The 27,829-nt window shown below is 39.8% G+C and overlaps 1 protein-coding gene and 1 long non-coding RNA gene across 3 annotated transcripts in view; one reads left to right on the top strand and one right to left on the bottom strand.

Moving 5' to 3' along the window:
- The window catches only part of LOC138962687 (uncharacterized), a 7,644-nt gene extending 1,378 nt beyond the window's left edge, over positions 1-6,266 (top strand). For both annotated transcript variants that reach the window (XR_011454575.1, XR_011454576.1), the window contains exons 2-5: positions 564-632; positions 1,696-1,790; positions 3,293-3,463; positions 5,005-6,266. This is a non-coding gene — a long non-coding RNA (uncharacterized lncRNA). The remainder of the gene's footprint in view (positions 1-563; positions 633-1,695; positions 1,791-3,292; positions 3,464-5,004) is intronic.
- The window catches only part of LOC138962675 (43 kDa receptor-associated protein of the synapse-like), a 79,689-nt gene that overhangs the window by 23,429 nt on the left and 28,431 nt on the right, over positions 1-27,829 (bottom strand). The gene's annotated exons all lie outside the window — the stretch shown is intronic.

Genomic DNA, 27,829 nt, shown 5'->3' with positions numbered 1-27,829 from the left:
CTGCTGGTCGATGTGAATGCGTGATGTATTGTGTAAAAAAAATTCCATCTTACACGGCATAAATAAATCCCTGCGCCTTGAGTCCGAGTCTGGAGATACGCGCGCGATATAAGACTTCATATAACATCCTGACTGCTTGCTGTGCAGAGGAAGTGTTCTTTTTAAGAAATGCATTCAAATAAAACAAATGGAGAAATGCCCACTGAACAGAAACAGCCAGGCTCCTAATGTGTGGTATGAATCCAAGTTGAGAGAGATCAGCTGAGCTAGGATTTTACATGGAACAAGATCATCCCTCCACTTGCATACATACCAGAAATGAACATACAGTGTGCTTGATGTGGTGATCAAGTGACATTTTGCTATGAATTTGTTTAAGCAACTAGTAGCTTCTTCAGCGTTAATTCATTAAACAATTACTCTTATTCTTAGCACATAGAACACCTTGCTAAGTTAAGTTATGCGTGTGTTTGTTATTGCAATGTAAGACCTCATGACATAGATATTATTATATAACAAAATAACACATGATGAGATTCTAAATATGTTTTGTTTACTTGCAGGTCTCAGTTATTACCAAGCCCTGCCTCATTCTTCCCGCAACAGTGACATGGTGCTGTTATAGAACACAAGTAAGGCTTTTGATCATTTCCAAAATACACTAGCAATAGATTGTGAGTGCAACTGGTAATGAGAATATTTTACCACAAAAGGCTAAAGTACAAATAACAGATTTATGATGTTGGAAAAAGAAGTCCGCCAGAGCAAGTGATTAGTGTACCAGTTAGCTAGGGTGGATATATTATATAATTACAATTTACAGTCAGCATAAAATGTTGAGGCCAGTCTTGAATTGTTCTCGCCCTGTGAATTCACCGGCAAATCAGATGGCATGAAGAAATCAATGGTATATTATGCTCTGCATTGAATGAACCATCTCCAGTCATTCTGAGTGACACACCTCTTTAAAAAAAACATGCCAGTAATTAAATCCAGGCTACATGGGGATGGAAAATGACCCTGGCAATTTCAACCTCTGCTTGTGCCTTTGTGTAGCAGGATTGGATATGGATCTTCAAAGGCCTTAGTTCATTTGTTTGTATCATGTATGACGTTATAAGTTAATACTATTAGTCAATTTCAAATAGCAGAGTTATTTCAGAGCTTTCTAACCTCAAACCCTGTCTGCCCCGTGGAATCTAGTTTGTAATTCAAAAGGGTATTTTGATTTTGACTCAGTTTCTTTCTTGCAAGTTCATTCTTTTCTCGTTCTAGGTACTAAACCACTACTGATGACTGCCTGCATCAGGCTTATAATTTATGAAGAAGTCAAAATGCACATATATAACAGTTTACAATTTAAAGGCACACTTGCCTTGTCACTATAGTGTGGGTCACTGTCTCAGATATTATATGGCTATGCTTTAACATGGAATCCCTCATCTTGGCCACATACCATCTTGCTGTGGTGAGTTAACTCAAAATATGGGATATTTTCACAAACATTCAAGCTGATCTATGTTGGTATGCGTCCAAGTAGAGGGATGATCTTATCCCAAGTAAAAGCCTGACAAGATCTGAGACTGTGATTGTGAAGCAAAATGTTTTACATAGTAAAGTAAGCCTTTAACGAGAAAGTATGTCTATTGCACTGGGTGTTTTATTATTATTACAGTATATATATTTTTCTTCCAGGTAGTCTCTCTTTAAACTGACTTTCTACACCATGGTGTCTCTGGCAGTGTTATATTGGCAGAAGACAGTTGGAACTGGATATCCTCATTTAGATGGTAGGCATGTTTTCGGCTTTTGTGTTGCTTTGGTGTATGTGTGTATGGTGTGTGTGTGTCTGTGTTAAGGCCATGTCAGACGCACAACACAAAACAGTGTTTCCTTTCAAAACAAACACAAAACAGCGTGTTTCCCATGTGACATCCCCCAAAACGCGTTTCAGAAAACACTGTTTCGTGTTTTTGCATTGTGTTTTGGGTTTTTGAGCATGCTCTAAAATCTAAAAACACGTTTTGGTAGTCAGCCAATGAACGCGGACGATCAACTCAAGTGACTCGGTTTCCGGCACCACGGAGATAGAAAAAAATGGCAGACTCAGATGTGGTACCGATTCAGGGTAGTATCGGACCCATGAATCCTAACTAGAGTCTATGGATCCTGTCACGATTGAAGAGAGGCAATAATATCAGTGGGCGCTGCCAGCCGTGTTGTTTACAAACCCAAACACAGCGCGGTAGCTGGACGGGTCAAGCTGACACTGACCGTATCAGTGGACACTGACCGTATCATGGAAATGAAGATGAAGAATAGGGTGGAGAGAAACGAAAAAAGGAGACCGATGCAGCCAAAAGCGCTGTCGTAATTTCAATGTCAAATGGTTGAAAGAATTTCCCTGGCTTCAGTACGATGAAGAAAAACAGACAATCCATTGCCGCACGTGAATACTGAGAGTGGGCCCCAGATTTTTTTTTTCCGCCCCAGCAATTTCCATCTCTGGGGCCAGTGTGGCCCCAGGCCAAATAAGTTAGTGTCGACCCCTGGAGATCATGTCTTATCCCATTTTAAAGCCCTACCAGATCTGAGACGGTGAGCCAAATTGTTTTCATGAGAAAGAATGTGCCTTTTAGTGAAATCTATGTACTTTACAAAACATATTTTAAGAAATGAAATGTGTTACAAGTAACAGCCATAGGAGTGATAGCCTGTAGGTGGAATAATAATCTTCAATTGCCTAGAAATGATTATCTGGTTAAGAATGACCTCTTCAAGAAAATTAATGCAAAGCATTTTGATGTTTGTGACGATTAGTTACTCTTTATCACGTTTGGTCGCTGATTTTGCTGTCAGTGTCAGTGTTGGGCAGGTGTGCGTCCATGATGTCATTGCTATTGAAAACTAATCTGTACTGTAAAGTAAATGTACCCATACATGGCAGTTGTCTGGTCAAACCGGGGGCCAGCCATGACTGGGACTGATGTATCCTCAGGCACTCGACACCAGGTGGGCGTGGGCCAGTGGTTGGGGTGTGATTCCCTGCCTTACACCACCACAAAGTGTTGTATCAGTAGACAAGACTGAGCAGAACTTCTGCCCCCCCCCCCCCCCACTCCCCTCACCAATTGACCACTCAGTGCCATGTGCCTGTGGCTGTATCATAAACACTTTGTGACAATAGTTGTTACCTCCTTAGAACATATCTTGTGATGCTCCTCAGTGTTTGATGTATGCTAACTGGTGTACTTATGACATAGTGTTCATATGAAAGTTTTATGTGTTGCAGCTCATCCAGATCACAGGTACACAAAGGAGCTGGTTCCAGTGAAAACATAGGCACATGGAACTGCTTATGGACTACTTTAGAAAGTGTGCGGTTACAACCAAGACTCTCCAGTTAGGAAGGTCTGCGGAAGGGTGCTTGTTCTGTTTCCTCGGACAGGCTTTTCAAGACTAGGTAGGTTAAACCACATGATTGGGCTTTAATTATGAATGCACTTCAAAGTTCACTTATTTCAGGTAAAAAAAAACCCACAGAGCTCTCTTTCTCTCTCTTTCTATTGGTCTGTTATTCATAGAATGACACTAACAGTGACACAAGTAAAAAATCTGTATCATTGTCTTGACCTCTAGAAATTTGGTAGAGAATAAGATGACTAATAGTATTATTTTGATTATTTTATGGTCATTACTGTGGACTCCCCCCCCCCCCCCCCCACACACACACACCACCCCACCCCTGCCCCTTTTAAGACACCCCAATCTAAGACTCCTTCCTATTAATGACCCTGTTTACGCAGACTTCTTGTTCATAACATCTGTAAATTCACTCCCATTTTAAATTTAAGACTTGCTCCTTTTTAAGACCTGATTTTGCTTATTTTGGATTTCGAAAAAGAGAACAACAAATCCCCACTCTCTAGCCAGGCACATGATTTTTGTATGAACCAAGTTGAGGGATGGCATTTGTATAGGCCTGACCAGATCTGAGATGTTGAATCTATTGCTTACAAAGAAAGCATTGTGTCATTAAAGGCACACTACTTCTCTTCGCCGTCTCAGTTCAGGCCAGGCTTTAACATAGGATAAGCTCATCCCTCAACTTGGTCACATATGAACAATCAACACACTGACTTCTTGCTGTAGTGATCGAGTCAGATTTGCCAAGGCGTGTACATGAAATAAGATCATAATTCTAAATGCTGAAGTAACATTCTGTTTCCTATGAAGCTAGGCTTGATTTTTGGTATGAATCCAAGTTAAGGGATAGCATGTGTAAAAGCAGAATTGTTTACAGAGGCAGCTTTGTGTTATTAAAGGCATCTCAGATCACCTGCCAGGCTTTTTTTTATTATTTTTTTTTTTTACATGGGGTAAGACTATCCCTCCACTCCGGCACATACCAGCAATAAACACAGTGGTTACTTGTGATGAAATAGTGGCAAGACAGATGATTTAAGCATCACATAACCTTCCTAAGTGAAGTCAAGTCGTGTGTGTGTGAGCATAGAATGTTGAGGACAGCCTTGAAATTTTCTGACTGTGTGAATTCAACAGAACTGCTGTAAATCTGGCGCAGTATAGTTTTTATTGTATGAAACTTCATTTCCAGTCAGGTGCTATGAAGAAATCATATCAGGTTATGCTTTGCAGTGAACCACCACCAGTATTTATTTATTTATTAAGGAGATTTCTATAGCGCATAACTAAAAGCACTATTTCTGAGTAACACGTCATCTTAATTAAAGCATGCCAGTATCGCCAGGCTCCTTTTGGGTGGTAAATGTGGATCTTCAAAAGCCTAAGTTAAAAAAACAAGATGTAAAAGTACATTTTGAATAGTAGGTTTTTTTCAGAGGGCAGATATCACAAGATATGATTGTTCAACTGCATGTATGCCTCATTACTAAAACAAAAATTAAGTGGTATTTTACTCTTCTTTCTGGTAAAACATATACACCATCAATATATTATGATAATGATCTTGCTTGTTTACAGATGGACAACAGCTGCTGCCAGGACTAGGTTACGCATAAAGAAAACAGTCAACACTTGGCTGGTGCTGGAGCTTCTTTGATGTCTATATCAACAACAAAAAGACAGACAGATACCAGCTCATTCAAGACCATATCCCCATTTTACTCACACAGAACAGAGAGCCATCTTCCGCCTTCGCACAGGACACTGCTGTCTGAAGGTACACCTCAAAAGGATAGGTTTTGCACCTACAGCGGACTGTGGCTAGGGTAGGAAGAACAGACTCTGCAACACGTTCTGAGAGGGTGGCCTTTCCTTGCCACCCCTGTGCAACAAGACTTGGCCAGAGAGCACACATCCAAATGCAAACACTGAACACTGAAGAGGAAGAAGAAGAAGGTGCCCACACAGAAGGGCATGAATCTACTTTAAGGGCAGAAAGGTTTACAGCAGTTTATAGACTTGTAGCAGATAACATGATTGTTGAGACAAAATTACCTTAAAGGGAGAAAACGAACAAGCTAAATAGGCTGTACAGTACTTCACTTGAACAATTTATAAGGTTCCCTGTAATGTATTAAGTATCAAGAACATTTACAGATCACAAGACATTGTGTTTTCTTTTGTTTGCAATACAAATTTTTCACAATAAAAAGATATGCACTTGGCAAGATCCTTAAAATGTAAAACTAGTACGTGTGACAATTTTGAATTGTTCAGAGATGGTTTTGCTTCAGTGGTAAATGTTTTAGCTTTGTTATAAGATTCTGTTACTGAAGCATACTTTAAAACCTTGACCTTCCAAGTCTTGAACAACATACCCTAACTGTGTTAGCACCCTGGGCTGCGATCATTGTGTTGAGCTACTTAACAGAGGACTCCTTGGTTTTATTACATATACTTTGGTTAACTTTAATTATTTGATAAATAATTCTAATACAGGACAACTCCCCCATCAAATGTAGAAATGTCGTCTGCATTTTTATTTTGTATACTGCATATTTTAAAAGGCTATTTTTGTGCACAGAACATGCATCTGCAGGGAGGTTTAGAGGGTGAAGTTAGGATCTATTATGGGGCATGCAGCACCACACCCATTTTGTGTGTGTGTATTTTGTGTTGACACATAAGACACTGTCATTCCAGCAGAAACCTGTGATGATGCACATTTTATTGCAGTAACCAGCTGAAATTGTATGTACGTTGTTATGAAATTGACAAATGATCCCTGCTTTGCAATCCTGGGTTAATGATATTGCCAAAATTAAAACGTGGAGGAAAAAGTGAGTGTAAACCTATTCTTGTGGTGGTGGTGGTGGTGGTGGTGGTGGTGGTGGTGGTGGTGGTGGTGGTGGTGGTGGTGGTGGTGGTGTGTGTGTTTGAGTGTGTGTTAAACAAACAACAACGACAAACAACACCAAACCTAAATCAAACAAGCACAACAAAAACAAATTACACAAAAACTGGCAAAAATCAGAATATCAACTGAGGAGAAAAAAACAGTGGTTGAATGCAATACTTATTATAACTTAAAAAGTAAAAGTGTGCGTGTGATGTGTGCGTATGTTTGAGTGTTTTAAACAAACAACAACAAACCTAAATTAAACAAGCACAACAACAACAACAACAACAAAACAAACATGGCAAAATTCTGAATATTAACTGAGGAAAAACAAACAGTGCCTAAGTACGAGACTTATTATCAGGAAAACAACGGCAAAACTCACAATGTCGTATGGAATAAGGTAAAAGATGTAAATCATGGTTTACAGAGAACATCAGTACTGAGTTCTGTCATGTTTTATTTTCTCCAGAGTGTGACGTCTGCAGAATAATCGATACAAAAAGCAGTGTCTCCAGTCATGGCCATATGCTGCTTTCCTAATTTTTGCTTTGTGCACATATTTGAACCTTGTGGTGCTATGATTCGGTTCTTAAAAGAAAATTATGACTCACACTCACATACAATCCTTGTTTTTGAATGTTTTAAAACATTGCTGCTTTCTGCTTTGAGCCTGGAGGAACAAAATGACTCTGAAGCCGGACTGCCGAGAGGAAGAATGAGAGGGAAAAGAACACGCAGCCATGAAAACACACACAACTCCCTGACAGATAAACTGCTTATGTTCCAAAATCAAGAATCTTTAAGCGCGCGCGCACACACACGCGCGCGCGCGCGCACACAGAGAGACTCTCCTCGTGGAAGTAAAGGTATACTCGAACTTGAAAGTAAGTATAAATGTTTGATACGAAATAAACCTGTGATAAAAGTCTTTTTATAAATCATCGGTACCAACAAAATTGTCACAACACGTAAAAGGACATACTGTAGTTTCAAATTAGTAACAATCTAAGCCATTTTAATCAGCACTGGTGTCCGGCAAGCACTAACAGATACAACAGCACGTGTATGCATCTTGAAGTAATAAGACCTTGAAGTAGGCCTAGAGTTTACACTATGCATTATGTAATGCTTTAATTCAGCTGCCTAACTGTGGAACTTTGCAAATGTGTGAGGACCGTTTCACAAAACAGACAAAACACCCTCTCAGTTATTTACACAAATCAGTTCCAGAATGTGCGTGTTCCTTTTCCGTCTCTACAAATTAATGTTATCTGGGGGGAAAACGAATCATTGTCGCTTCCGCCCTCAGTTATAATTGCCTGAGCATAATAGGAAATGCAACAGGTGTAGTCTTCCGCCTGATTTTTAGTCAAGATATTTCGACACAGAATGTTTCTTTCTTTTTTCTTTGTATGTTCACAAGCTCACATACAATCATTTATGCAACACTGACAATAAGACCAGACCAGAGTTGTGATTGAAATGGGCAGTTTATTTAATAAAGCTCCAGAATGAATAAAAATACATGACAAAATAAGGTGGTCCCGCTGTACAAAGCCGGTTACCAAACACACACACACACCAACACACACAAACACACTCACGCACGCACACACACACACACACACACACACACACACACACACACACACACACACACACACACACACACACACAGTAACATTGTACAACTTACTGTCACATTCAAGCGGGAACACCAAACAAAACGTATCATCAAATGAAACAACATTTTAAGTGGTCAAGCAGATGACCACAAACCACACTTGAAATCTTCACATTTTAACACTTTCTCCTGTATCCATAAAAGTCATTTATGCTGACTAGATAATGACATAATAAAATGACATCAATAAAACCATTCCCTTTTTTATTTTAAAGAAAAACATGAAAATTAAAATAACGCAAAGAACTGATGCTCAGTAAGGTTGGGTATCGATCTCAAATGTGTGCATAGCTAATTACATGTAACCGGCATGGACTGGGGCTAGAATTGGCCTTTCTGTCAGGCAACTCGGCCTCTAATTGGTTTTATATTGTCTGATCCCCCTCCAGAAAAAAACAATACCATTTTCCCCGTGCTTCTGCGCCCACAAAAAATATTCGGGAATAAGAAAAGTTCAAATTTTAGGCACCCCACATACAACGTTAATTGTCAGTCAATTACTTTACTGCAATCAACGTTGATTTTAAAGTACCATGTCATTATTATTTTGGAGATAGATTTGAAAAAGTCCATAATTGCAGACTGCGTATTGCATACCTGTCAAGTACTTTTGGCCTCTGACCATAGTAAATGGCATAAGAAACCATAGTTGGGGATCAAAAACCATAGTTAATGCGTGGATCAGGATGTGGTTAAACGCACAAATTCAACTTCTCACGCATACACACTAAACCAATCAGATTGGTTTTCACAAACTAAAAGTAAAACACATAAATTCCTTTCTACACAAACTGCTCTTTATTTACCACTACATGTAATACATTTACACTGCACTCTTGTTCGTTCATTTTTTTTGTCACTTGTCACTTGTGTTCTTTGTTGTATTCATCTGTGCAAATCTTTGCTTTGTCAATCATGCTGCCAGTCACCTTAAAATCATGGCAGCATGCATCAGAGTTAATTTTGACCTGTAAGAAGGCAGTCAGTGTGTCAGCTCCCAGACTGTGATCCAGCACTTGAAGGTGTTGCAGGGTTTCACTGCCAAATGGAAATTTATTCAACATTTTCCTCACACAGGCCATGTAGAACTGGCGCACATCATGCCAGAACTTCTGTTGTGTGGCTGGTGCAAGCTCCTCCTCAGAAATGAATGAACGGCAGTCCATGCCAGCAAAAAAAAAAAAAAAAAAAAAAAAATTATTATTATTATTATTTTTTTTTAATGCTGAAAATGCGTATGGTTTGAGGTATACGACGTAGGACCCAAAAAACACCGAAAATCCGTAAGAATTACGCAGAATGCGTAGGACTTGACAGGTATGGTATTGGTTTGAGTGATTTGAATTTTGATTTGTCAGCGGCACCTCAAGGATTGCCCCAAATGTGAGTGCGGTTACCCAAGGGAGACTGCTGAGCACTATTTGTTGCATTGACCCTTGTGTAGAGATGTACGATTATTGTCAATTGATAACTGATTATAAGTTTATTGAAATATTATTGAAAGGCATCCCGCAATATTCCCGGAATGTCAATCAGACCATATTCATAACTGTACAAGAATTTATTAAGACAAACAGGCATGTTCCGTACATGAGCCTCTACATTTTATTCATAATGTTCATTTGACACTGTCATGAGACAAATGCTGCCTGACCAATTGTTCTTCGTAATTTCTCTCGTGTTTTGTGTCCTTGTTTCGACTTATCGATTATGGCCCAATCGTTATGTAATTTAGTGCCATTTTCGCCGATCACAAAATGTATTAACTTTGCGTGTGTGTCTTCTGTGCATTTAATATTATTGTGACGTGACCCACTCTTCCAACATTTCTGGCGCTCCAAGTCTTCGTCGTCCTTTTTTTTCCCCCTTATGCTGAATTCTGTTCTCTCGTACCCCATTTCTTTTTGTTTCTTGTTTTTACCCCCACCAAGTTCTGTACTACCACCCCCTCCCTTTTTTGATTGCTTGCGCATCAGGTTTGTCTGTTTGTTTTCGTTGTCTGAAATGAGTAAATGTATCTAGTCCGCCATCATGCTAAACTTTGTTATGTACATACCAGGATGACTTAAAATAAGCTTGAGTTATCTTAAAAAAACAATGCATTGTTTCTGTCATGATAACAAATTGAATAAAGTTTTGTAAACCAATGGACTGATTATAGTTGACCCTGATATGTGATTACGGGATAGTGTCACGTTAATTTATTTCTACTTTCACTTGTACTTTTGTACTTAAAACAAATCACTGAAATGTAAAAGTTATTTTTCTTTCCATTGTGAAGTGTCGTCAGTCTCCTCAAGGTAATGCAGTCAAACTCAACCAAAAGTTGGAGGGGCTTCTTCATACTTTCAGTGTGTGTGTGTGTGTGTGATTTCTTTTGACACTATGCACGTTTCAAAGTGAGTATAGTGCGCTTCCCAAGCATAAAACGGTGCATGACTCTGGATTTGCGTCTGAGATATTGACACATCACTGTGAGAAAAAGCGTTAATGAAAAAAGAAGACTATTTATTTTCCTTGAGCATTATCTTAAAGTGGTGTGCCAAAAACTTTTAAATTTAAAAATTCAATATTTAACTTTAGGAAAAGCACTGTAGAGAGAAAACCACGCTTGTGTGTTCAGAATAGTCTCCATGTGGTATCAATATAAATGATTCAAATGTATGGAAGAGAAGCTGTTTCTGCTGGATTAATACACACACACAATTGTGCACTCACACATAAGCACGCATGCATGCATGCTCACACACACACACACACACACACACACACACACACACACACACACACACACACACACACACACACACACACACACACACACACACACAGAGAAACAACAAATTCATTATGACAAAACCAAATACGAAGTCCTATTTCACAAATTTTATATCTTCTCCTTTTCACCATATACAAATACAGTCACGGAGTACATTTATAAGGCTATATTTATGGGATAGAGCCACTTGTTAATTGTTTCTTGTTCACAAAAGCACTAATAAAAAAATTGCTCCAGGGGCTTGCAACGTAGTACAATATACTACCTTACTGGGAGAATGCAAGTTTCCAGTACAAAGGACTTTAACATTTCTTACATATTAATCAATATGAGGCTTATATTGCGCGTATTCTGTGGGTACAGTTCTAAGCTCAGGGATTTTATTTTAATTTTATTTTATGCAATTTATATCGCGCACATATTCAAGGCACAGGGATTTATTTATGCCGTGTGAGATGGAATATTGTTTTACACAATACATCACGCATTCACATCGGCCAGCAGATCGCAGCCATTTCGGCGCATATCCTGCTTTTCACGGCCTATTATTCCAAGTCACACGGGTATTTTGGTGGACATTTTGATGAAAATTTATCTATGCCTATACAATTTTGCCAGGAAAGACCCTTTTGTCAATCGTGGGATCTTTAACGTGCACACCCCAATGTAGTGTACACGAAGGGACCTCGGTTTTTCGTCTCATCCGAAAGACTTGAACCCACCACCTAGGTTAGGAAAGGGGGCAGAAAATTGCTAACGCCCTGACCCAGGGTCGAACTCGCAACCTCTCGCTTCCGATCGAGCGCAAGTGCGTTACCACTCGGCCACTGAGTGGAAGGTACACCAACACGATATTAGCACTCCAGATTTTTATCTCGCAGTTTTTCTGAAGGACTTTGCATTTGAAAACTATTCTCAGACAAAATCGCTGCCCTACACGCCACGAGGCGTGAAAGGCAAAACCTACTACTCAGACAAAATATGAGTTTAAACTGCAAGTACATGTACAGGGAGTCTGAAGGGTTCAAGTCGGATGAGATAGACTACTGTTGTGGCAATCTTCGAATTTGAAAATCATTTTTTTAAAAGAGTAAAACTCATAGTTCTTCTTCTTCTTCGCTCATGGGCTGAAACTCCCACGTTCACTCACAAATTTGCACGAGTGGATTTTTACGTGTATGACCGTTTTTACCCCACCATTCAGGCAGCCATACGCCGCTTTCGGGGGAAGCATGCAGGGTATTTTTGTGTTTCTATAACCCACCAAACTCTGACATGGGTTACAGGATCTTTTCCGTGCGCACTTTGTCTTGTGCTTGCGTGTACACACGAAGGAGGATAAGGCACTAGCAGGTCTGCACATAAGCAATGACCTTGGAGATCAGAAAATTCTCCACCTTTAACCTACCAGGCGGCCGCGATTTTGACTCATGACCTTCTGAATAGGAGGCCGATGTCTTATCCACAAGAACACCGAGCCCGTCCACACTCCTAGTAAAAACAACAACTGCAAATCTGGGAGCAAAATGTGAACGGTTACTGTTTCAACTATCCTTCCCCTTTAAATCAGCATTTTTGGAAACATAAACGAAAGAGTATTCAAGAACAACAGTCACGAATTCAGATTTAAAAAAACAAATGGTAACTATGCTTTTTGGAAATTCTTTCTTTAATTGGTGTTTAACGAAGGTTATATCGCGACAGGGAAAGGGGGGGGAGATGGGATAGAGCCACTTGTTAATTGTTTCTTGTTCACAAAAGCACTAATAAAAAAATTGCTCCAGGGGCTTGCAACGTAGTACAATATACTACCTTACTGGGAGAATGCAAGTTTCCAGTACAAAGGACTTAACATTTCTTACATACTGCTTGACTAAAATCTTTACAAACATTGACTATATAAGAAACACTTAACAAGGGTAAAAGGAGAAACAGAATCCGTTAGTCGCCTCTTACGACATGCTGGGGAGCATCGGGTAAATTCTTCCCCCTAACCCGCGGGGGGTCTTTTTGGAAATGCGCTTCAGACAAATGCCTTTGCACACGTTATGTTACTCACAGCAAAATGCAAGAATAATTGGGGACCATATGGGATGGGGCAAATTGGGAGGGAGCAATTCGGGACACCACCATATATATCTACCAAATATTTACAAATAGCTATCTTAGTACATGCATAACATGCTGTACCAATACACAATTTCTTTAAATAACTATGTAAGGATTATTGTCAGTCTCCCGGAGCATGTTTCACGCTATCCTGCGATCAGGACAAGCGACTGACTGTGATGTGTATGCTGTGCGGCGTGCGCTACATAAGAAACCTTTTTTTAAATTTGTATTAAATACAATCACCTGAGCCACGAATGGCTAGCTGACAGCGGCTATCTTTTACACAACAAATTCTGAACTCTGATGAACTCGTGACCGCTGATTTTTAAAGGCAAGGGGTATCATATTGTGCGCATGGCATACACATCCAAGTTGGTCGTTTGTCCCGATTGTGGGATACAGCCTGTCAGAGGCGTAGAGCGTGCTCGAGATGTTTTGAAAAACCTGACTGCAGTACAGGGATTTTTACACCTCCGGACTGCTGATAATTGGGGCGGGGATATAGCTCAGTTGGTAGCGCGCTGGATTTGTATTCAGTTGGCCGCTGTCAGCGTGAGTTCGATCCCAGGTTCGGCGGAAATTTATTTCAGAGTCAACTTTGTGTGCAGACTCTCTTCGGTGTCCGAACTCCCCCCCGTGTACACTACATTGGGTGTGCACGTTAAAGATCCCACGATTGACAAAAGGGTCTTTCCTGGCAAAATTGCTTTGGCACAGTTAATAATTGTCTATCTATACCCGTGTGACTTGGAATAATAGGCCGTGAAAGGTAAATATGCGCTGAAATGGCTGCAATTACTGGCCGTATAAAATTTCATCTCACACGGCATCACTGCTGAGCGCCTAGAACTGTACCCACGGAATATGCGCGATATAAGCCTCATTGATTGATTGATTGATAATCCTAACAGAATTATTTTCAAAAACCGTCTATTGCCTTGAAAGCAAACCTGGAATTTCTGATGCGAGTTGCCAGAAAGAAAGTTCACTAACAAGATCCAGGCCAACACCACCTCCCCCCCCATCCCCCTAAATAACACTAAGGAGTGAGGTGAGCTTAAATAACTAATTAATTAATCAATCAATAAATTCTCTGCTGAAATCCCCAACTTCGCGCATCGAAGCTATGAAAAACAGGACACTGCCACGTTTCCATTCAGCTAAACGCCACACCATTTTCAAGAGGGGATGTCTCAGGAAGAAAGATGTGACGCTCCCGATTCATATGTTTCAGAAGACAGCCCACCTGAGAAAAAGAAGAACACAATATAGAAATAATAACAACCTGTCAACCACAAATACATTAAAGTTTTTCAAACAGTTCACTAATCCGACAAACTCATGCTCGTTTCTGGTGCATTTGATAAAGCCAATTACGGGTAGATGCTAGACAACAGCAAAACCACCACCACATAACAACAACACAAGATTGTTTATGGTTGTTTACAGTCTCTTGAACACAGGAGTCAATCGAGACCGTATATATAACAACAAGAAGCATAAAAAAGCACTTCAGTTTGAAACCCAGGTTCAATGTAGTAAATGATATTGCATCAATGTTCCATCCATCCTCAGCACTTTCAAAACCAGTTTCTTCTAGGTCATACACACCTTTTCCTCGATTGATCTACAGTATATCAGATCACTATTGTTCTTTTTATGATTTGCACCAAGGGAATGATTAACATTTCTGTCTTAGTCATAATGTAACAAGCTTTAAGCAAAAGCATAATATTCTACACATTCACATATTGTAAGGTTGAAGGGGTCTATGTCGACCAAAAGAAGGTGTATTCCCCATAGCCATAGGTGTTTTCCCTGTGTACCGGGAATACAGTTGGATTTTCTGTAGAGAAGTATAATATCGTACAATCTTGCGCCAAGCGCGTGACTGCGGTTAGATAGGAGAATCTATTTAAAATCCTGAAATCGCGTGCGGCATCCAGTCAAGCAAAACATGCTTCGACCGTTTATCAAAACGGATTTAGTTAAAGAAACATCTGCACCCCCACCCCCAACAGCCTGGTATTATGTTTTCCTCGCTGGTACTCTCGTCCATTGAATCACTTTCACTCTCGTAAGCTTGAAGTAACTCCATGGCGTCTAACGGAAGTATATTCCCTAGTGTATATGTACAGGAAATTAACATACAGGGAATACAGCCACTGTTGGTCGACATAGACCCCTTCTAAAGTGCTGCAGTGGTTACCTTTCCCTCCAAGGACCAAGCTGTTCATCCACTGTAGGGCTGACCGGGGTTCCCCCTTAGCAGAGTGAGTGGTGAATCCTGGCTGATAAATTTCCTTTCATTTTCCATGAATGAAGAATACCAGCTGGGTTCTTTTATTCATGGACCTGTGTTCTGCAACACACACAAATCAGCCACCAACTTGTAAATATATGTAAAAGAAAGCAAGTGGCAATCTGAATAACAGAATACAAAATGATCAATCCACACAATCATACTTCAGCACTGAAAGTCCACAAAATGAAGCACTGCTAGTACATGTACTTCTCATAATTTACTGAAACTTTACTCGTCAAAACAACCATTTGTTTTATCAACTTTACTCGCATGTGGCGAGTAGATTAACATTTCTACTCACCATTTACATGATTTTTACTCGCCATGGCGAGTAATTGAAAATACTCGCCACTTTCAGGCCTGTACTTGTGCATGAGATGTGTTTACCATCCATATGCCCAGACCATGCGCCCTTCTGTTGTGCTCAGAACAGTAAAGAGTTGCTTGCTGGGGTGGTTGTTCATAAGTTAACAGTTCACAAGAGGGCACAAACAAGAGCAAAAACACAGGTGCCTGATTCAAACTCATTCAAATGCAGAACCTTATTTTTGCATGAACAGAGTAAGACATGATTCTTACATAGCTGACCCTACCCCTGGCAGAAAAGTGCTTGAAATTGTCCATGTGGTCTCTATCAGTACATTTGATGCGTATTTGTGATACATATGGCCTTAAGTCTGAAATGGTGTCCACAGCTGAAATAGCTGTGCAACCTTGGCTCTAACCTGATTTGTACATCAAAGAAAAATAAAATCCTTGTAAAGATTAATGAGACTTGTAAAAAAAAGTATGAAGTACACACCTAGAGAAACATTGTGTGCTCAGTTGTTGTTTTTAATGAAAATGTCGCCATTATCTGAAGTCAGCAGCACTACATTTTGGCCATTTTTTGTGACATGACCTTACAGCATATTGAAACATGGTCTACTCTGTCATATTTATGGGACAGAATGTCATGAATGACTTTTCACTGAGCCAGTAAAACTCAAATGTACCTTTGACAAAGCAAAGTTTTTGAATTTTGTCAGTGAGCCTGCAGAAAATGGGGAGACAAAATTTCACAGAAAGTTCATAACTATTTCCGTAAGACTTCATTTTTGTTCACTGATCAGCTCTAAATAATAATTAAAGATTGAAACCTGATATATTTTTGTAAAAAAGTATTTTACAGTATGTTTTGCAGAGGTATAAAACATAAAAAGGGTTGTTTGACTTGTTTTTGCATGTTCAAAAGTAGTTTGAAGTTTACGTGCAGATTTTCTTGTGAAAAAAGAGTTATGAACTTTCCAACCTTTTGCCTTATAAAAAGAGTAAATTGACTGGTTGGGGAACACCTAGCTTTGTAATGCATTTGGATCCACTAGCAGCAGTCACACTGAAAGTTTGCATCAAGTTCATTCATTGGTGTTTGAGTAATTGAGAAATAAAAAATTCTTGTGAGAAAGTTATGAACTTTCCTACTATCTCCACTGAGAGTGTTTTTTGTCCTTAAATGCTAGCCATGAAAGTTAAGGTTGTAGTGGAACAGCAATTTTGCATATAAAAGTACATTAGATTTAGATACTAAGCAATTTTTGTCACTAAAGTCAAGCAGTATGCTTTAGTTAGCCATTTTCTCTGTGTCTTGCGCACTATTTTTATGTGAGAGTTACTAACTCATGTCAAAACCCAAAATATATGTAAAATGACTATTTTCAGTTTCCAAATTACACTGTACCATGATTTTCATCACAAAAAGAATCTACTGGCTGCTGACTGTTTCTTTCTGAAGTACTTAGCCGTTTTGTCATGAAGTTCATAACTTCACATAACTCAAGCTCATTTTTCAAGGGCGTGTTTAAAATAATGCCTTGTTAATAGCAAAAGAGTACATTTGACTTTATCTGGACATTTTGTAAGAAGTTTTCTGAATATCAACCCTCAAAATTACATTTTGATAATTCCAGCATGAATCTGGGTTGACTGCACGGTGTACATAACTTCACATCAACTGACCCTCAGCCCCACGGTGTGAAGTTATGAACACATGCCATGAGTATGATTTATACACAATAATTAATTTACTACACTAAATCACTACCTCAAATGATGTGCTGCTCTTCTCCAGAGTAGGCTGTTACAGTTTGATGTCATTTTTATTTTAATTTACCAGCAGATTTTAGTACGTAGCTTTTCAGTTAAATAAATGATGTGAAGTTATGAACACACAGTCAGCTGACATAAACACTAACTAAATAATGATTTCGGTAACAGTTTTCATGACTGAGTTTGGTTAAGTAAATCATTAAGTTGTTTAGAATTATTTGCAAGAGACTTTAGTTAGTTATTTTAGTATAAATGTGTGATTGATGTGAAGTTATGAACTTTCACAAGTTTCAAACAATTTGTTTTATTTTGGCAATTAAAATCTGATTTTGTAATATAAGTGCAGCTTTAGCCTATACTATAACTCTGTGTTCTCAGTTTGTCATTGTTTTGCAAATATATTATACAGTAACTGTACTAGAGACCAACATAACAAAAATTCTTGTGAAGTTATGCGCACGCTCACATTTTATGATTTTTGTTATCGTTTGTTTTCACAAATGTTTTACTTTTATTACTTAGTTGTATGTTGATTACAAAGAGTAGCTGGAGAGAAAATAAGATGACATATGCACTTTCTTACTTTGGTTTGAATTAGCCATAGTTTGTGATGTCACGGTGTGAAGTTATGAACTCCTAGGACATTCTAAAAATACTTTCAGTTTCTGCCAACTCTTTGAGTCAGACAAACATTTTGGTGTATTGAAATCCTTTTGATGGTACTTTTCAAGCACATTTTGCACAAAAACAGCAAAATTGTAGATTTATTGATAACTTATGCCAATATTTGCTGTGAAAAAATTGTGACAATATTAATTTCTATAAATAATACAGATAACCAAAAAATCTTCTCCACACTTCATCTTCAAAAATTACCTTCATGTTCCAGCTCACCTTTTTCAGATTAAAAAACAAAACAAATTGTTTCCTGCCTGTATAAATTAAATTTATTATACCAATAAAAGTAAATTATGTGAAGTTATGAACTTCCCATTAATGGAGTTCACATCTGCATCATGCGTGGCCAAAACAAGTTTAACTTGCTTGAAATGCAAAGTAATTTGCTGTAGAAATTTGCTCAGATGTCTAAAACAGACCCAATACATGTAGCAACAATGATTTAACAAGTCTAAATTTTGTGACGGTGTGAAGTTATGAACTCCTGCAAACTTTTAAACCTGAATCTGTGAAGTGATCAAACATGAGTTTTCTTAAATCATAGCTGTTCCTTGCGTATTTATGCTCTAAAATACATCTCTATTTTCAAAACAAAGAAAATGTTCATTTTTAAAATTGATTTTGTATGTCACAAAAATGGACACCTATTCTGACTTTGGGCCATATATACTGATATAGAGACAAGTAACAAGTGGACATTTCCTCTGACACCTCTACCATTTGTACACCTGCACAAATCTCCTGCCATAGACTACAAAAGGAAAACATACAAATCAAAACAAACACAAATTTAACCTAATGTTTACCTTTCAGCAGCAGAAAAGGCTGTGTTTTCTGTGGTGTCTCAGAGAAAAGCCACGGTGTTGGAGATGCAAAACTAGGCTGTAGGCAAGGTCCAACATCTTTAGCTGCACACACAAAAAGAAGAAGCAAGAAATCACATGACATAGATGACATTCCTCACTAGTACAAAACCACAACTACACTAGTCAACTACCAATGTAAGAATCATAGTCCTGCAAGATTACCCTCTTAAAAAGTAAGATTGCTTTCATTCAAACACTACCGTGGGACCAAACTCCCCCCCCCTCCTTTTTTTGAGTTTTTCCTGCATGTGTGTTGATGTTTCCATTAATTCCAAGCCCTGAAACTGTGAACTTGAGATCTTTATGTATGCACACAGTCACAGGCTTAATAAGCTATTCAGAAACCAACCAGAGTCTGCACAACGTTAATTCTGAGAAATAAATCCCCACAACTGGTTTCAAGGCCACTATACCGACTGAGCTATTGCTTGCCATGCCAACCTCCACCCCCATTTGGAACACGCACAACTAGTATACCCATACACATGTAATAATACTGCTTGCCTTCCTCCCCCACCCTCCAAATCAATAAACACTAAATGTATGCAATCAGTAATCTTTTAGTTAGTAGTTGACTACCATGACTACTCTCTCCACACCCACCCACCCTCTTGCACACCAGTACCAGCGACACACCCCCATCACCCAATCATTTCCATGATTCTCTCTGCCATATAGTTATCCTAAACACTAACATTATGACACATTTGTTTTCCAATTAGGAACATTAAAAATTACTGTAAAAAAAATGTACAATCATGCACTCTCTGAGTCTGACAAGAGAGTGTAAGAAAAGTCAAGAAAGCAAGACGTGTGACATAACTAAACCTTCTAATCTATTCCTGAGATTTACTCTTGACAGCTTAAAATGGAACCTCATGCACTTACTGTTCTGAATTGTAGAAATTGCTTGTAGTTATAGCAGCAAAGGCAGTTTTATTGGGTACCACCAGGTGTCACTCTGTCATCATCTGATCAAGAATTCAAGCAAATGGTTCAGCACTGAAACAGTAAATAGCAAGAGTGTACAGAAAAATACACAAATTTTCTCATTAATTTGTATCTTCAACTTCACATTTTTCATAAATAATGATACCTTACTTTGACTAAGTTTGAGTAGGATTAACATCATGCAGAAGTTAACTTGAAATAAAATAACTATACGTTACTCAATACGGCACTCAATGAGTCAATTGTCAGCAAAGGTGATAATCAATGCAAGGTAAAACCAAAGGATGCAACTCAGTCAGCAATTGCAAAAACTACATAATTCTAATCAAGCTGTCAGTTTCACTAGCTATCAGAATTCAAAACATGTTCTTGTTTTTGTTGTTGCTGTTGTTCATGACTACATCAATGTATCTCAGCATTTCTAGTTTCTACACTATAGCCATTAAATGTTCAACAACAACAAAAGAAGTGTCCCAATGTTTAAGGAAGCGCTGTTGCAAGTCACAATTGTTAGCAGTTGCTGAGAAAAGCTAATTGTCCTTACTGTAAGTTGAGTAACAAATTATAAACAATTGCTGTTAACACTCATAGTACAAGACAGCAAACCACTGCAAAACTATAGTCATCTATCAATGTTATGCTTGCCATCCCACCCCCGACCCCAAACCTCTGAGTCCAAGCTAGGGTTCGTCGGGTGATCAGGAACAGACTTTTTTTTTTGGGTCTAATCTTCCTGTCAGTGTCATGCAACTTGAACTGATGTTGTACAATCTTGTAAATTATGATAATTTTGTACAATGAATTATCTTTTTGACTTCTTAAAATTATAAAATACATGCACATACTGTCGGATGAGACCTTAAACCGAGGTTCAGTGTGTGTAGTGTACACACCTAGTGACGTATGCAAAAAGACTGAGCACGCAAAATAAAGATCTGTCAGCATTAAAGTGGCCTATAGAAACACGAACACACCCAGCATACACCTATCCCTGTGGTGTTACATCAGAACTACTAATACTACTAAGCGCCGGCGGCAGCCGAGTCACTGGTCTCACCACAGGGTGAGACAGCCACCACGAGGGAGGACTAGAACATCATCCAAGCGCCTTGAGCATACACCTAGTGTGTGGATATATATGTGTGCTATGTAAGTTGCATATCAATCAATCAAATATTTACTCTGTGATCTATGAGCGAGCTAAAATAAACTCTCCCTCCCTCCCCTGTACGTGCAATCAATTTTAATCTCAGTTACCTACTCCAAGATCTATAGAATTTTACTTACGTGTCATTTGCAGGCCTTTGGACTAGATCTGTTTGGATGTCAGTCAGTAGTACTCCGTTGCTGCTCTCAGTTGCACGTCGCACCCATCTGCAGGACTCGGAAGTGACGCTCGTTTTGCTGTCAGTTCTGTAGTCGATGACCTCATACAGTGTGGCCAGAACATGGCGGCAATAACCATCCAATCTGCAACAGTTTACGCATTCAATGTAAATTGTAATGATGCATTTATACAGTGCTAAAATAGTTAACCCTCTCAACATGAATGACACTACTGTGTGCTTCCCCAGCACAAGCTGTTCAGACATTACACCAGATTTTAACTTTTAGGTTTTAAATGTCATTGGTACAATGACAAATACTAAAATAGGGAGTAATATATATGAGTTGGACATCTTAAAGTTATGAAGTCGCAACACTAATGCTGAAAAGGTTAATTAATTTTTTAACACTTCAGTATAAAGCACACACAATGACTTCATCATTCTGCCCACAACTGTTGTTTGCATACACATACATGTATGTAGATCAGTTTAATTTAAATGAAATAGATAAGTTACAAACAGTGCAAGTCTACTGATGGCCTGTACCAAAGTTTGTTATGGCCTAAAAGTCAATCAACCATTAAAATAGTCCCCCCGCCCAAAAAAATAAAATAAAAATAAAAATTAAAAAAAATACTGCCTGACATCCTGGTTAGTTAGTTAGCTAGCTTTACTTCCCTTTATCTTGGTGTAGATGTAAGGAAGAATAGACAGCCTGCTAAATGTGTTAACAATAACGAGCAAAATATGAACATACCCTCCCTTGCAGGTGCAGAAGGCTGACAAAATGCAGCTCCTTAGGTCCATGTCCACACTTGTCATTACAATCCACTGTGAATAAAATTTGCACCAGTCACTGGGTTCTTGGCTTCACTTTGCTTTTGACAGCAAAATAGCCATCTGTTGGGGGCTCTGATGGCAGTGATGGGATGCCACACGCTTGTATAAATTCTACCACATAATTATCCATCTCTCATCATCTGGAATCCTTCTGATTTACGATAATCCCGCACACTGGCAACAGACGCATTTGATGCACTGAGCTGGTACGTGCACACATCAAACTCAGAAAAGTCAGGTAGAATGTTTATGTTGGTACTTCCTGACAAGAAACCAGGATTCTGCAGAGCTCTGAACATTGCGTCGTCGTGGGTTTTCTGGACCGGCTAAATCGCGCAGTTTCAAGCCGATCACTTCGGCTCGATCCTCGATCAGCGCCTCGGGATCGATGGGCAACTTGATTTCAAATGCTTTCTGCACTAAATCGGACAGTTCATGCTTGCGGTAATCGCTAAACGTGACGCCTCTTTCACGCAAGAACGACTGTGACTCGCTCACAGATCTATACAGATACAGATGGTAGGATTTCCCTTCGCTGACGCCATTGTTTGTTTGGCCCAAACAAGGGAAACTACTCTCATAGGTCAGTTTCCACTAAAAAGACGGGAGTTTATGCATACGCCCTATTGTTGATGGGTTTTTTAAAATTTGTGACAAAAGAATTTAAACGTTCAAATGACTTACCACCCCCCTCTGATATGTCAGTTGCGAGTGTGTCAGTATGTGTTTGTGTATGTGTGTGTGTGTGTGTTTGTGTATGTGTGTGTGTGTGTGTGTGTCACTAGTGTACGTGTGTGTACGTGTGTGTGTCACAGTGTGTGTGTGTGTGTGCGTGCGTGTGTGTGTGTGTGTGTGTGCCGGTGTGGGGGTGTGTCTGTGTGTGTGCCCATGTGTGTGTGGTCACGTTGTGTGTGTGTGTGTGTGTCACGTGTGTGTGTCAGTGTGTCAGTGTGTGTCGGATCAGTGTGTGTGATCTAGGCCAGGGTGGACTCCCAAGGTTCCTGGGTTCCGGAAGTCCACCCACCCCCCTTACTGACTCCACAAATGTACCTTTTGCCTTTTTCTCTCTGCGAATGTATGTATTCATTTGCTAATTTGTTCGTTTGTTTGTTCGTTCGTTCGTTTGTTCGTTCGTTTGTTCGTTGGTTCGTTCGTTCGTTCGTTCGTTCGTTCGTTCAACAGTCCGTCCGACAGTCCTTCAGTACGTCCGTCAGTCCGTCCGTCCGTCAGTCAATCCGTTCTTCCTTCACTGAGTCCGTATCAATAAATTCCTCTTGTGCAGGGCCGAACTACAGGAGAGAGAGAGAGAGAGGGGGGGGGGGGATGTTCCTCATTGTTGGTGGGACAACCCCCCCCCCCCACCCTGGCCTAACCGTAAACCTCCTCCAAACGTTTGACAAATGCTCTGAAAATGCGCCAGTTTGCACATATTGTTTATTGTTTGCTTGTTTATTTGTGTTTTTTTTTGTTTGTTTGCTTGTTTGTTTGTTTGCTCGTTCGTTCGTTCGTTCGTTCGTTCGTTCTTTCGTTCATTCGTGGGTTGGTTCGTTCGCTCTTTCGTTCCTTCGTTATTTCCTTCGTTCATTCGTTCCTTCGTCCTTTTAGTCCGTCCGTATGTCCGTCCGTACGTCCGTCCGACAGTCTGTCGGTCAGTCCATCAGTCCGTCCGTCAGTCCGTCCGTCCTTCAGTCTGTATCAAAAGATTGCTCTTGTGCAGAGGGTTGAAGGAATACCCTGCAGGACCGGATCAGGAGGGGTTACCCGTAACACCCCCCCCCCACCCTCCCCCCACCCCCTGTCCATCGGTCCGCCCCTCAATCAGTCTGCCCGTTGGTCCGTCCGTCAGTCTGTCCGTCAGTCCGTCCGTCCGTCCGTCCGTCCGTCAATTCGTCCGTCCGTCCGTCCGTCCGTCCGTCCGTCCGTCCGTTCTTTGGTTCATTTGTTCTTTCGTTCGGTCGTTCTTTCCTTTGTTCGTTTCATTGCTTATTTATTAGCACACATCATTGTCAACTAGTGAATATCCTGAACAAGGCGGTGCGTGAGAATATCTTCTTGTTTGTTAGGATAAAATAACATCAGTTTGCTCTGAAACAAAACACACACAAATTCCGCTGCTTGAGCATCGTTTCAGTCTAACCGAAGTGAAGGTATACCTCATCTTCAGAAGGAGAATAAGCGACAGCATGCTCTTCTACCATATAACATGTCACGTGAGGTCGTTCAGACCGGAGTGGAGGTATATCTCCGAGGGATCAGGGTATACTTTCAACCCGATGCACAAGCGTAGTTTATTGATACCTTAGTTTCGGTCGCACCGGTGTGTAATACCTCAGAGAGAGAGAGAGAGAGAGAGAGAGAGAGAGAGAGAGAGAGAGAGAGAGAGATAGAGAGAGAGAGAGAGAGAGAGATAAACCTGTTCACCTTCTTAACTGTCGTGCTTTTTTGTCGGATGTATGCTTATTTGATTACAGTCTGGCTAGACATGCAACCTTTCACTCAACAAAGTGCAGACAATACCTGCGCTCTAAAAACTCTCTTTCCCTGAACAAAAATCTTGACTTTCATTGTCTACGAACATTGTGTTAATTTTCTGGTGACAAAAAATTCCCTTGGTAAAACTATCGCCCACTTCGACTTCGCTCCAGGAAAGATATTGAACCAAATTTCAAGATTATTTTTCAAATTTCAGTCTCAACAATTACACCCACGAACCTGCCAAAAAAATACGACAAATACAGTATTCAACATAAGGATACTTAAAAAACAAAAAGAAGCAAACACACCCTGTGAAAGAATGACACAACTAACTAACTAACTAACTAGCAAACTAACTAACTTACAAACGGATTGACTAACTGACTGACTGACTGAATGATTCACTCACTCACTCACTAACTAATTTCGCAACATTCAAAAACACCCTTAAACCTTTTTACAGTCTCACATATATTTACAGTTTTATGAATTAACCTGTTATCAGTAGTTCCATATTTCTGCATATTTTAGAACAACCCCGCTAACACATTTCTCCTTTCAGGTATATCTCCAGATAGAATAATTCTTGTTTTAGGTCAGTTTGAATCCCTTGCTGTTCTCTCACTGAGTCAGTACCATGGCTACAGCCACAGGTAGTCAAGTCTATTAGCTGGGTCATGCCGCTTAGAACTAGCCTCATAACGAGCAGCCCCTATATCACAGGTAGACAGGTAAGGTGTATGTATATGTCCGGAGTTAGCCCCTAAAAGCAGGTACCTCCTGATGCGTGGTATCGCTCACTAATTACTACACACCGCCTCACTGCGGGAGCCGCAACGTCCGCGACTAAAAATAGTTCGTGTTCCCTGCTCGCACAGCATGGTAGCATTCTGATAAGCATCGCTCCACGGCTATTGCCAGTTGTCTCTCTGACCGGACGCTACAGTCCTACGCGAATCTATCAAAACAAGAATACAGAGTTATCTCCCATATGTTTTTCGCGAGCACTGATATAAATTTGAGATCAGTGTTCGCGAGACGAAAATGATTGCAGATTGGCCGACTGCGACAGTGATCTCCGTTCTGTTCTTCACAGTTATAATAAAGACATCGTTCTAAGGTCAAAACAAGTCGAAATTTTGGGACTGCTGCCGGAAGGAGACCGTAATATATGGTTTCATCACTGTCAACTGGTTTACAGAAAAAATAGTCTGCTCCAGTGAGCGTCGAAACCAAACGGTTGATTATCACGTGACACTTTTGCCATATTTAGAGTTGTTTGCACAGTAAATACAGCCGCGAAAAATAGCTCGCTTGAAATTGTCTTACATATCAATTCCTTTGTAATTTAAAAATTACAAAACACCATGAAAAATCATTATCGACGATCGCGAATCTGCTTATATCAATAATACATTACAACAAGTCGCGTAAGGCGAAAATACAATATTTATTACGTTATCATTAAGATTCATGCTTTGTTAGCACTAAGCAGTTGTTTTAATCAGTCTGGTTTTCTCTTGTTTTCATCTTATGAACATTCTAAATGTTAGACTAACTTATTGTCTTGTACAGAATAACAACTGTGTGAATGGTGCTATACTGAATGAAAGAGTGTGACATGAAGTTCTTGGTTTTATTATGGGGGCGAGGACGCCCCCATTCTATACGGATAGTTTCGAGGTTGACCATGGGCAGCGCCATTTTGTTGTGAAATACGTCATCAGTTTGTGTACACAGGAAGTTGTGACATCCGTCACCCTATGGGAGGGGTGACGTCAAAATTGTTCATCTGTAGAAAGTTGTGAAATCCGTCACCCTATGGGAGGGGTGACGTCAAAATTGGTCATCACAGAGTTTGTGTAACACAGGAAGTTGTGAAATACGTCACCCTATGGGAGGGGTGACGTCAAAATTGTTCAACAAAAACATGATATGTCGCATTGTGCAGGGTCAACTGCAACAAACTCAAACCGAGCCATTCATACCTAGCTGTATTTGAGTGACTTATATACCCGACATTTTTATTTCTTATTTTTAGCACAGGTGTAGGAAAAATCATGAACCAAAATGTTATTTATTTTCTAATTTAACATTTTTTTTACAAATATGACCATGGTCTTTTAAACATACAGTGACATTAAACATTGTTATGTTAAAAAAAAGAAAAAAGAAAAAAAGCTTTTGTGCACAAATCAGAAAATACATTGTACATTTTACCTACAGGCCAAACCGTGAGTGTCTGTGGCAAAGCCCGACCCAGGAAATTGCACTGATTTTATATTTAGATCAGAGAGAAATTGTCAAGAACAGGCGCTTGCATTTGGATGTGTCCAATGATAGTAGGTTTGGTTGTGATCAATCAGAATAATGTAGGAATAAAAATGTATGACAGTTTAGTATGATGACATGTAATTCACATATGCTGAAATATGATATTATACATCATGTAATATTATTATGGCTGTTGCCATGACCATGAAACCCAACAAAGGTTTAATGTAATGTAATTCAAAATACCAAAACCGAGCACCTATTAATCTCGTCTTTGCGCGTGAAGATTGAGGCCGTCTGCCAGTAGCGGTTAGGTCATACAGTGGAACCCCTCTCTAGCGACCTTTAAAATGTTGACAAAAATCGGTCCTTGTGGAGGAGGGTCCTTACAGAGGGAGGGGGCGGAGTCAGGGGGCCACAAAGAAAGTCAGATTTAAAAAAAAAAAGAAAACAGAGAAGTTTGAGTTGCTGACGACCGTTCTCTCTGAAAGCAAACTGCTTCGATTTCATGTTTGTCCTTGGTGTCCACCAGTTCTGGTGCATGTACTACCCTGGCCAAGTTTCCTCTCAAGACATCAAAGAGACCGCCCCAGTATACTCTACAGCCTCTGGGCGAACCACCTCTCATAGCTAAAACTGGGTCAATGACCCCTGGGAAGAAGGTCAGTGTCTATAAAAATTTTACTCCTAGGCCTGCGGCCAGGGGGGGGGGAGTATACCGGTACCATTTGAGAATCAGACCAAATGAGAATTGAACCATTTGAGAACATCCTTTTTTTTTCAATCACTACATCGAAGGCCTGCGGCCCGGGGTTCACATGGGTTGGTTTGTTTGTTTGTTTCAAACCCACACCCATATACACACATTTCCCATTTAAACCATTTGTCGGCCCCCTGTCGATATTTATCGACTAAGTTCCTTGGTCTAGATGTCAAGCGCTTAGAGCAAGCCTTTTTAACGAAAGTTTTTGATTTAGCGCTATATAAATGTTCTTCTTCTTCTTATTATTATTATTATTTAGTCAAGTAGCTGTCGAACTCACAGAATGAAACTGAACGCAATGCCATTTTTCAGCAAGACCGTATACTCGTAGCATCGTCAGTCCACCGCTCATGGCAAAGGC

This window comes from Littorina saxatilis, linkage group LG3 (assembly GCF_037325665.1).
Source record: "Littorina saxatilis isolate snail1 linkage group LG3, US_GU_Lsax_2.0, whole genome shotgun sequence".
In the NCBI taxonomy this organism is placed as follows: Eukaryota; Metazoa; Mollusca; class Gastropoda; order Littorinimorpha; family Littorinidae; genus Littorina; species Littorina saxatilis.
This window is presented reverse-complemented; position numbering and strand designations above follow the sequence as displayed.